The following is a 9,920-nucleotide window of genomic DNA, read 5'->3' as shown; positions in this document are numbered from 1 at the left end:
GTGTTGCGAAGGATCACTCGGTACAATTAGTTGGGATTGCCGGTCAACTTGGCGATCCGCCCTTTGGTTTGTTACATCGCCGTTTTGTTTTTGCCTCATATTTGTGTCCTCTGACTTTGGGTAATATCGTACTATTTTGCAGAACTATTCGACAACACACTAACTGCTCCTTTTCACTGCTGACTTGGTTTTTTCCATCAGGGATCAGCATACTAGAACATTAGGTGTGATTAATGCCATTCGTGACTCGCCAGATGGATAAGGTGATCTTCATGCCTTCGATCTTCGTTATTTTTATCTACCTTGTTCTTTTTTTCTTTCCATGCTTTGTATCCAAGACCTAAAACATAAGGTTTTTCATCAGCTATTGGGACAAAATATGCATTTGAGCACACTAAACCTATCAAAATATAGCCTAAATGAGTCCACGTCATGGACTCATCATTCAGAATAAGTTAAACCATCTTCATCATTGAAGGAAACAAATCTATTTCCCTCCCATCTATTGTTAGTGTTAACTCTCTAAATGTCATTAAAAACAATCAATATCCATGATATCGAAACCACATCTCAATTGAGAGAACAAGAGAAAACACTTCATAAACATATTCTAAACGAATAACAAGAATGTGTTCATGCACATAAGATGTTTAAAACACAAGATCAAAAGATATTTATATATTCTACATGTCTTTAGTTTTTTGCTCCCGTTTGATAATAACTATTTTGTTTGGTAATTTCTCCATGACATGGTCCAAAGGTCATGATGTGTGCCTTGCAGTGGCAATAATATCAATCTAATAGGCTCATTATTCAGCATGGATAGGATTTTGTTTTTATTATTTTTAAATTTGATGTAACTCATCACATTTTTATTATAATATTTTATGTATAATTACATTAAATAGCATGAAATAGTGTGCATGTGTTCGAAAACTAGGATAAAAATCATGAAGCTATAAAACTAATCAAACGCAAATCATCTTAAGTAACTATATGGCATATGACATAAATCTATTTGTATATCTTAAGCTTTTTGGGAAGGGGAAAAGGCTTTGATATATCCCTCAACTTTATCAATTAGAGCTAGTATACCCTTATTATGAAAGTAGCTCATATATACCCTTACCATTATATAAATGACTTACATCTACCCCTATCGCGTTACACAAGGATCTCACATATTGTAACATATCGCAACTAGAAATGAGTTTAAAATCTGGACATACTTTTTTTTTGGAAAGTCTAAGGATACCTGGAAAATTTAAGTTAAAAGTGAATTTTTGGACAACTTCAAATGGTCATAACTCCTAGATTAAGGGCCCGTTTGGCCATAAATTTTCCAAATAATATTTAGGAAAAAATTGGCAAATGATGTTTGTCCATACAATTTTTCATTATTTGGCAAATATTTTTGGCAAATATCCCAAATTTCCAAATACTACCTTTTTCTAGTATTTGGGATAAGTCTCATTATTTGGGATATTTTAAAAATTAAAATTTTACCCCAATCTTTTATCTTTTACAAAAACACCCTCTCTAGTAGTTTCTTGCATTGTATTACATTATTTTTTAATTGAACACCAAAATAGTAATAAAATATTTAGTGAATATTAAATAATGATATGATTTTTGATGAGTGAGTTATGCCTTCTGGAAGTTGGGCTGTCGGATTAAGGAAATTGTCCGTATCCGGATTTTTAAGAGGTAGTTTGGACCTTTCCTTACCCTATGAATTTATTTCATTTTTGTTAATTTAGTTAGGCATATAAGTTGAACTAGATTATTTTACACTTCTACCAAAAAAGTTAGGGTTTTAAGAAAAGAGGAGAAAGGAGAAAGGTGTTCAAGATTCGCCAAGATCTTCGAAGTTAATTTGTGGATTTCGTCGGGGGTGATCCCCAAAAAGGTATGTTAGTCTATCTCAACGTTGGGTTTGTTCACCCACGTGCAAGGCATGTTTTGTTTAGTGTGATTTCATCTTTACAAGATTGGATTTTTTTAATGTTATATGGTTCTTGAATTGCTTTCGTTCTTGGACATGAGTTGAAATTTATGAGTTCATTCATGATTTAGGCGTTGTTATTGAAATCATTGGGTTATGTTAAGGGTGTCAAATGAGTGGGTTATGTTGAAATTGAATATATTAAATGGGTTGAATAGAAATAAGTTTGGGTTATGTTGAAATTGAAGATATTAAATGGGTTGAATAGAAATCAGTTTGGGTCTTGACCCGCCCAAGTTTAATTTGGGCTAAAATGGGTTGGGTTCAAATGGGCTAAAAACGGGTTGGGTCTTAACCTACCCAATTTGATCCGATTAATCTCAATAGCTTTAACAAAGTGATATTTAACTTTTATTATCACAATGTGAATTTTGGATCAAGATTTTTTTGAAAATAAAGTGACAAATTAATAGATAAATCCTAAAAGATGTTGAATAGATGATAATTCATAGATTTTAATATAGGGACATAAATAAGTAATTTTTTTTAAAAAAACCGGTTGAAATTGGAGATTGAATTGAGCTCAATTAAGAATTCTCCTAATATGGGTTAGGCTTGAATGGGTTGAGATTGAACCAATTCAAATTATCTTGAGCCCAACCCTTAAAATTCTGGAAGGTTGTGCGGGTCACCTATGTTTGGGTTTATTTTTGACACCCATAGATTATATCCTTGTATATATGATATTGATACATCAAATATAAGTGAATTTGAGAAAAATAGAATTAGAACGATTTCAAGTCAAGAAACGACTTGAGAAATTTGTCAGGCCTCACCTAGACAGGGTCAGACGCGGCGCGCCCCATTTGCGCCAGAGGGCCTGGGGCAGCACGCCTGCAATGCACCAGAATGTGGACTCTAAACTTGACGCCTAGCGTGGTGCAGCGAGGACGCGCTTGAATCAGTGTTTTCGCCTAGTTTTTGTTCAGTCTGATAAAGCTTTTCTAAAGTGTTTTAATACTATCTATTGATTCTAACAACTCTAAATGACTTCCAATCATATAGAAAACATCCAGAAACATGAATCACAACCTTGAATCCATAACTTCAAATTCAACAAATTTTAGGGCCAAGTCTAGAAAGTTCTTAGAGTCCTTTCAAGAAGTATTTTAAAAATGCTTTTAAACTTTTCTTATAAGAATTAAGATCAAGTTGAGTAAATAGAAAAGATAAGAAAACAAAGTTCATTTCAAGTTTCATAGGTCTTTCAAAAATGTTTTAATGTCTTTTTAAGACTTAAGTTTGAGTTCAGTTCATAGTAAAGTGAAGTTTTTTCTTCAAAGCAGTATATAGGGAGTAAGATCCCAAAGTAGTATTAATATATTTTCACATTTAGAAAGAATAGAAACGGATATCTCCAAAGATCGAGCTAGTTTTCATAAAAGAGTATAACTTTATAAATGAAGCAAGACAGACTTCAAGTTGTTTTTTAGCACTAAATTCAAATCATAGAACCAATATGTTTTAATAACATAAGAGCCAGTATATTTTGGAAGTAGTATTGAGCACCGAATGAGGACGAGCATGAGTTCAGATAACTCACATCTTTATAAAATCATGTAGCCACTATGGATACAAAAATGTCATACTTTTTAGATGAACCATTTTCAAAGTAGACTAGTTAATCCATTAGGCATTTCAGGTCTTATACTTTTGGCTAGGTTTAGGATGCACTGGCAGCGTGAGGTCAGTCGTTGTGTCAGCACTATAGCTCTTATGTGATGGTTATCGGTTAGAGAAAATCCCACAGAAGTTATTGTATTTTCACATAAACATTTTATTTGTATTATTATATACATCTTATAGTTAATTATATCTATGCATACATACAGAGTTTATAAAATGTTTTTCTAAAGAACTTTCTTTATATTGAAATTGTGTTTGAATTGTTTTATATTGAAATGAGTCAGTTATACAAGTCTAGCTGAACCAGGTATGTTTCCTTCAAACTCTTTCTAGCCTATGTTGTTTAGCATCAAACTCCCATACTCGTACATACCATGTACTGATGTCAGTTGACCTGCATCATATTATGATGCAGACGCAGGTAATAAGGATCGACATCTTGCGCACCATTACTCCAATTAAGAACACGAAAGTCAGTTTGTGAGCCTCCTTGCATTCTGGAGGACTCTTTTTTATTGCTTTCTGTATTTTTCTTTATTACAATGTTGTCTGTCCCAACAACCATCCCAATTTTAGAAGCTTCATAGATAGAAAGTCAGATGTTAGTCCTTTAGTCTTTTCATTTCCTTCTATTTGTCAAGACTCGGGTTGCCACTTTTGGCCAGTTGAATGTTTTAATATTTACAACATTCTCATTTACTATGCTTTATCAGTTCAGTTTGAGTATTGATCGTTATATTTATGCATAGTGTTTTCCGCTTAGTTAAGTAAGTCATACCAAGGGTCTGCGCACACACACACACACACACACATATATATATAGATATTCTATTAAAGTTCAATTGTATTTTAATATTTTTCAAACACAAATTATTTTTTGACTTCTTTCGTTATCACTATTTTATTTTTTTAGTTTTTCCTTTCATTCTTTTGTGCAAAATAAAAAAAATATTATTTTTTTTGCAGTTGTAATTTAGTTTTTGTGTTTGTAAAAAATATCGGGGTATCTATAATAAATTTTATAAGAAAATTACTAAAATATAAATAAATTGTCTCATTAAATTAATAAATTTAAATTATTCATTACAAAAAAAAGTAACAAAAATGTGAGGAAGATCAAATATACCATGTATGGATTATAGTTTTTACAAAAAGTCAATTAAAAATTGAATTAAATTATTTTTTTCACTTCCATTAGAGGAAAAGGGTATATGTGAGTTATTTTTTTTATCAATTAGGGGTATATATGAGTTACTTTCATAACGAGGGGTATATTAGCTCTAAATAACAATGTTAAGGAGTATATCAGACCCTTTTCCCTATGGGAAATAAATAAGCTTCAAGATTATCCAATTTTTCATGGGAAGAAATATTTAAGGAGAGAAGAAGAAAAAAAATACATTTGCCAATAAAGAGAGATATATAAAAGGAAAAATTTTAAATATAAAAATCTTGCTAATTAGGTAACTCAATGATTATTAAAAGACTCTTTTTGGAATTAAAATTAAGGTTGTAAAAAAATAGAGAGAAATATAAAAGGAAAACCTTTAAATATTAAAATCTGGCTAATTAGGTAACTCAATAATTATTAAAATACCCTTTGTGAAATAAAAATTAAGGTTGTCAAAACAATATCACCCAGAATTTTATCTTCCCGCTCAAGGTAGGAATAAAAAATAAAACCTAATTACTGTTATAAATAGACTGTTATTGTCTTTTTTTTATTGGTTATCCTTACAACAATTTCTTAAATCTCTAATGAAAAGTCTTTGCTTAGCCTTAAGAAGACATTCTTTTACAATTTCTTTCCATCAAAAGATGAAGAAGAAGCTTGCAAGCTTAACAACACTCCACATATAGCAGTGACTCTTATCTCAATTAGTTTTCGAGTCACTACATGTGGAGTGTTGTGATATGAAAACATCTTCTTCAAGAAAAAAATTACTCATAATGAGGTTATTGTACAATTTCCTTAAGAAAATACTTACACCATCATACTTATTAGGGATATTCTCCTCTCTTATATCCCACATGCCAAAAGAAACATCGCACCTGTTCTCCAAACTTTTGCCACATCCAATGTCTATTATCCAAAAATATACTCAAATGTGTCGAAAAATGGAATCATTAGCTATCCTACAATAACCTCTTCAGTAATATTTTTTCTTGATCTGCTGGGGCTTTTCCAATTTTTCCTCATGAGGTTATTGTAGGAAAGTTGAGGATTTCATTTTTCGAGACGTTTGAGTACATTCTTCGATACTGGACATGGGATGCGGCCAAAAGTTTGGATAATGGGTGCGATTTTCCTATTGGTGTGTGGGATATATCAAAGGAGAATATCCTTAAGAAGTATGGCGGTGTGAGTGTTTTGTTAAAGAAATTGTACAATAATGACTTTTATCTTTCATGCATCATATTGTTCAATAGTTGCTGATTAAGCGTTGGTGATGAAGTTCGACTTTATTGAGATCCTAGATCGTCAAGATTAAGGTTAAAATTATTTTCTCAAGTCCGCGCTTAGTGAAAGGCCGAAGAATTCAGGACAAAAAACAATACTCCAAATTCTTTTTGCTATCATATAGTTGTAATAGATGAAGATTGGAAAATTTGCATTATGGAGTATGACGATTCTTCAAATTCCCAATTTAGTTTTTGCAATTCCCTTTTAGTACATGTGTTTTCTTTCCTTGTTATTATAATTATTTTTTAATTTAGATGTGCAATTTCGCAAACTAATAGTTGCTCTACTGATTGATTTCTCCTCTAAGTTGCAAACTAGAATAAAACCTCTTTGGTAAGATTTTTTGCACCAAATGTATTGACATCGAAAAGTATCATGATCGTTCACATAAAGTTTTTTGTGCCAAAAATTAGTACATTATTTGTTTCCACCGAATTCTAGAAATAACTATTTTGAGCAATTGTATCTAGCAACTATATCATACTTGGACAAGAACTTGTCCTTTCTATGACTATTAATAAGACCTATATTTTCTATGTGAAAACTACGTATATATTGATTAAGGGGCGTATGTTCGAGCATAAACTCCAAATTGTTGGAATTCTATGAAAGCATGGAAATCCAAGATACATTATTGCAAGTCTTGTTGAGCTTCTTCACGTGACAGACACATGACCATCAAATGCCTCAAATATTTGATTTCCCCTCATCGGCATGATAACAATGACGATCGTCTGATTTCGATTCAATAATTTTTTCAATTATTTTTTCTATATTTGTGGAGCCATATGAATATGGTTTTTTCCACATGGTGAATGATCATAACACATACATCTGCTCCAATCAGAGTTAAAAGTTCTTTTTCTTTCTTAAAAAATATTTTTTCCTTTGCGGCAAAGTTGCAGCTAGCACATGATTCATTTGAATCAATTAACTCCATTTGAGAGGAACACCAAGGTAATTTACAACAAGTGTACGAGCTTATTTGTCTCTTGTATTGTCACATTATTTAATAGTTTCATATTATGAGTCTATTTGTCACGTATTTTGTCACATTATTTAATATTTCCTATGAGTCTATATTTCATGGTATTTTTGAGTTTATTTAGTATTTTTCATATTTATCATGTAAAACTATTACTAATTTATATATATGACTAGTGTTTGGACATTATGCACATGTATCCATGTCATGCAATACATATTTTTAATACAATATAAATAATAATAATAAATATGGGTATATTAACTAACATAGGCAAACCTTAAAAGTTGAGCTAACTATAATTCATTAGTTAGTTAGGTACATTCATAATGAGTTAATGTTTTAGCGTTATTAGGTATAAACAAGTAATATCATTGTATGATACCTTGGTTCTTCAATGCTGAATCTAAGGCTTCAAAGATTGTATATTTTTTTTCGGAATATAGAACTAACTATTCGGAGCAATTGTATCTAGAAAGCATACCATACTTGAAAAAGAACTTATTATTTCTATGACTATAAAAAACGACCTATGTATTCTATGTTAAAACACCACATTAGTTGAGGGACATATTAAGAGCATCAACAGTGTTCTAGTAGGCTTTGAGAAGCAAAAGAAATTATTGGAAATCTATGAATGAGTTTCGAAAGCCAGGATGCATTTTGCAAGGCTTGTTGAACTTCTCCATATGAATCACATCACAAATATATTTCAATTTCATATGACTAGGTGGAATGACCCAAATGTGCCTTTTTATTGTGTATATATATTATTGTTTTTTTTTCTAAAACTATGCGGCAGTAGAAAAGGTTTAAAATTTCTCTCTTTGGATTTTGGATGTCTTTCAATTGATTTCAACAATTTTATTAAATATTTAGGGGCTTTAAATAGCCAACATAAAATACATAATCTGCATAATTTAAAATTCAAGAAATCTAAAATATCTCAATAACAAAAACAACATAACTTAGATTCAGATTTCAATTTTATCTTAAACTGAACAACCTATTCTGTTAAAAACTCATTATTTGCTTTAGTTAATGCAATTGTAAAAACTACTCCTCCTCAACTTTTGTCCTCTAGTAGTTGATGCTGATTTTTCGTGGTTATTTTGAGCCTGCACATTTTTCAAAATTGATATTTCTCTTTTTCTTTCTTCTTTTTCTATTGGTTTTGTGCTTCAAAAACACTTACCATGAAGTTTTCTTGTGTGAAATTGTTTTTGAAAGTGCTTTTATTTGGAAAATTATAGGTCTCACAAAGTGTAGTTGTAAGTATATTTCTTCCATCACAACAACACATCTGACATATGTTACAATATATGAATTCATTTTCACTAACAAAATATGATAGTCATATCCAATGAAACATTTTTGGGCATTCAAAGAAAAACAGCTACTTGACATTGATATTTGTTAAAAATACTCTTACACTTCGAATATAAGGATGAGTTGAAAATAGTATCCCTAACGGATTAAAATGGATAACAGTGGTGTGTAGATCATTTCCTATAGTCACGTTATTCTAAGGCATATTTTCACATTTTGAGCCAACTTTATGGATTTACGTAATTTTTTTAATTTTTCATGTGTATTAGCCCATGAATCTTGCGCCTCTGAGTACCAAAAAAAATTCTAAAAAAACTTCCTAAGGAAACTGTAATGAGTTAGAGAACATTTATAGTCACACCATTTTTAAGGCATAATTTAACATTTTTGAACCAACATGTAGGAATTATACAACTTTCTTGATTTTTCGTATGTATTATTAGCTCATGGATCTTGCGCATTGGAGCACTCTAAAAGTTTATTGAAAAAAAACTTTATGAGGACCTCTGTAATGATTCACACACAATTTTAAGATATATTTTGGCATTTATGAGTTATCCTTTAGGAATTACGTGACTTTCTTGGTTTTTAGTGTGTATTATTCCATGAATTTGACGCCTTGAAGCACCCAAAAATATATTCTAAAAGAAATTTATAAAGACCTCTGTATTGAGAGAGGGGTCTTATGTATAGCTACACAATTTTAAGGCATATTTTTTGCATTTACGAGCCAACTTTTAGAAATTACACAACTTTCTAGGTTTTTTCATGTGTATAAGCTCAAGGATCTGGCGTCTTTGAGCACCCAAAAAGGTTTTACGTAGAAACATTATGAGGACCTCTGTAATGTTGGGGGTGGAATTAAGTATGATTATACCATTTTAAGACATATTTTTGCATTTACGAGCCAACTTTTAGGAATTACGCAACTTTCTTATTTTTTCTTGTGTATTAGCCTATGGAAGTAGTGCCTTAGAGCACCAAATAAATCTTAAAAAAAATATGAGGACCTCCTTAATGAGTTGCAGGCAGAATTACATATAGTCACACCATTTTTAAGGCATATTTTTGTATTTACTAGCCAACTTTTAGGAATTGTGTGATTTTCTAATTATTTTTTTCTTTGTGTATTATCCCATAGATCTAGCGCCTTGGATCTCCCAATTTTTATTTGAAAAAACTTTATGAGGACCTCTATAATGATTTAGGGGGTGACATTACTCTTAGTCACACCATTTTAAGGCATATTTTCCTATTCACAAGTCAACTTTAAGGAATTATATAACTTGCTTGGTTTCTTTTTGTATCTACTAGCTTATGCATCTGATGCCTTAAAGCACCCAAAATAATTTTATGAAACAACTTTATTATGAAATTCTATAATGATTTGGGGGAGTATTATGTATAGCCACACAATTTTAAGGCATTTTTTGTATTTACAAGCCAATTTTCAGGAATTACATATCTTTCTTGGTTTTTCATGTGCATTAGTCACTACACCATTTTAGGTC

This window comes from Solanum lycopersicum, chromosome 5 (genome assembly GCF_036512215.1).
Source record: "Solanum lycopersicum chromosome 5, SLM_r2.1".
NCBI classification, from domain to species: domain Eukaryota; kingdom Viridiplantae; phylum Streptophyta; class Magnoliopsida; order Solanales; family Solanaceae; genus Solanum; species Solanum lycopersicum.
This window is presented reverse-complemented; position numbering follows the sequence as displayed.